Source organism: Octodon degus, unplaced genomic scaffold, assembly GCF_000260255.1.
Source record: "Octodon degus isolate 3935 unplaced genomic scaffold, OctDeg1.0 scaffold00019, whole genome shotgun sequence".
Taxonomy (NCBI): Eukaryota; Metazoa; Chordata; class Mammalia; order Rodentia; family Octodontidae; genus Octodon; species Octodon degus.
This window is the reverse complement of record NW_004524595.1, coordinates 17589624-17592308: the sequence shown is the minus strand read 5'-3', so window position 1 is coordinate 17592308 and position 2685 is coordinate 17589624. Positions and strand designations below refer to the sequence as shown.

Genomic DNA, 2685 nt, shown 5'->3' with positions numbered 1-2685 from the left:
TCAGTCCCTCCCTGCATCTCCCACTGGCAGTACTATTGTTTGGTCATTTTTCTTTTAGAATGCAGCAAGTACTGTCCTCTCTGACTAGAGTATCATTATCTGTTTCAGTGTAACAAACTCCTACTTGTCCTTCCAAGCCTTACTTAAATGTCCTGTGGATTCCTTGGGCATACTAAATTCTCTAGGACATCCAAAACAAATCTATTGCTTCTTCTGTCTGTTCAGATATTTCACGTTACCATGATTATTGCAGTAAATTGTGACTTATTTGTTGTCATGCCTGCCTCCCTGGCTAGAATGTGAACTCACCCATAGAAGATTGGTTGGATTTATTTCTAATGCTAGGTACATAGCAATACTCCTGGATGTGATTGAATTTTCAAATGAATTGGGTGATGGAGCACGGGACTCAGGAGGCTGAGGTGGAAGGACCGCCACAAGTTCAGGGCCAGCCTGGACTACATAGTGAGTTCGAGGCCAGCTTTAACTACCCAGTGAAACTGTCTCTAAATAAATAAATAAGTGTTAATTTACCTTTTACATGAGATTTCCTTGAAGTTTTGGCTGCATATTACTATTTTGTTCATTCATTTACCTTTGCTCTGTAAGTGGTTTATTTAGATGGTTTTAACTGATTCCACTGTGAAGTTCAGGATAACTGGAACAAAGGTCCAATGTCTTTTTTTCTTTTGTCCTATCAATTATTTTCTATTTTTATCAGTACATGTTTGCAATATATAATGGTTACATTCATCATGGGGAGTTGATACTTGTACAAAATACACCTTAACTCTTTCTATATCCCCCTACATTTCTCTCCATCTATCCTCCCTTCACCTTTAGGACCCCTTCCCTTTTGCAAAAGATCTGTTGGAATAATGTTACTGCTAGGAATAGGTTTGGCCTCAGGTAAGAAAGCCTCCCTATATTTCATCAGCGGTTGCTGTGTTTGAACTAATGATCCTAAATATATGATGGTAAAAGTTTTTAATTGTTTTAGAGATCTTTTCAAAAACTGTCCTTGTTGTATTTTTACCTCCCACTCTCTTACTTCCTTTTCAGCTCACCGTATGTTATCTGGTTTGTTAGTAACCATCATTTCTTCCTCAGTTTCACATTTTTTTGAGCAAAGTAAAATCTTACCACTTCTACCGGGACTACTGCTCCTTCTCTTTCTCTTCCTTCTTCTTCTCCTCCTCCTTCTCCTCCTCCTTCTCTTAGTCCTCCTCCTTCTCCTTCTTCTTCTTTTTAATGTATTTGGTCATTACAGGGTCTCACTATGCAGCTCAGACTCATAGCGATCCTCCTGCTTTCAGCCTCCCCAGGGCTGGGATTACAGGCATAGGCCACTATGCCCAAACTCTGTGTCTGGCTGAGCCCACCCTGGGGGTGGGGCTGGCATGGCATGCGGTGCTGGGGATTGAACTGTGGTCCCTGCACTTGCCCACACTTGCCTGAGCAGATGCTTTAATCCACTGAGCTATCTCACCAGCTCCATACCAGCACTTCTTTCAATGACTGAACAAGCATTCACTATAGGAAAAATACTCGTATAATCACTAACTAGCTCTGAAAATACATAAAAGTTATCAAAACTTGTTGACATAACTGCTCTATCTGCTTCTTAACCTCTCAAACTGAGTCAAAGCTCAGGCTAAAGCAGCATGGTCACGAGAACTACCTACTGCGGGAGCACTTGCAACCAGGCAGCTGGCTTGGCTCAGAGGTGTTTTCCATGATGGACTAAGGCTTGTAACTAGAACAGACAGTCCTAATTGCTAGTTGAGATCATCAAATTGTTGCCACTCATCTTCAAACCATGCATCTGGTTCAGTTATCTTCATTGTCATTTTGTTGACATCATTAGCAGCGTTGGTTGCCATTCTCATTATTGCTGTTCCTCTCAGAGCCTGTGTACTAACTGCTCTGGGCACTTCTGAGCCTTCCAAGAACTGCTTTAAATCATTTGGACCTTTTACTGTTCTTTCAAGACATCTTTCAAGAGCTGCTCTTCGTTTGCTACACTCATCAGATGGTGGATCTCCTTTACCCACTTTGACTTTGGCCACACCTATTGTACTCTTGTCTGGAGCTGATGGTACATAGAACCAATATGTGGAGGCTTGTTAATTTGCTAGTTAAATCTAGAGAGTCACTGAGTTTTTCTTGAACTGAAAATTCACTCCTACTGAACGTGGAAAGAGAAGTCTTTGTTGTTACTCTGTATGTCATGTATGTGTTCATGGGTCTGACACAATTACTGTACCAAATATACCTCCATTCACTTATTAAGCCTCCACCCTGGATCTATCAAAAATCTAAGGAGCAAATACACTCTGATTCAGTTCTAGAAGCAGTAAGTATAGTAGGGATGACAAGCAGAACTGCAGGGGAAGGTTCCTAGGACAAGATAAGATCTCTTCTGAGCTACCCAAGGAAGCAACTTCTGTGGCTTTTGTCAAGTGATCTTCTCTATTATCACCTAGTATGACTTTAGACAGTTTCAAGCTACAAGATTTGCACTAATATCTCCTGTAGGATGACTATCTGATTTCTCTTATTTGAGAAATCCAAATTATAAATGAAGAGAAAAAAAAGATAGGTTATAGGAAGTAGGGAGACAGAGCTTTCTTTTTTTTCCCCATAATTTTATTGATAAACAAATAGCAATGAGACAGTTTCAAA

General features: G+C 40.4%; 1 pseudogene; it reads right to left on the bottom strand.

Annotated features, from left to right (window-relative positions):
* Nucleotides 1-1649: 1649 nt before the first annotated feature.
* The window catches only part of LOC111815651, a 16609-nt pseudogene continuing 15573 nt past the window's right edge, over nucleotides 1650-2685 (bottom strand).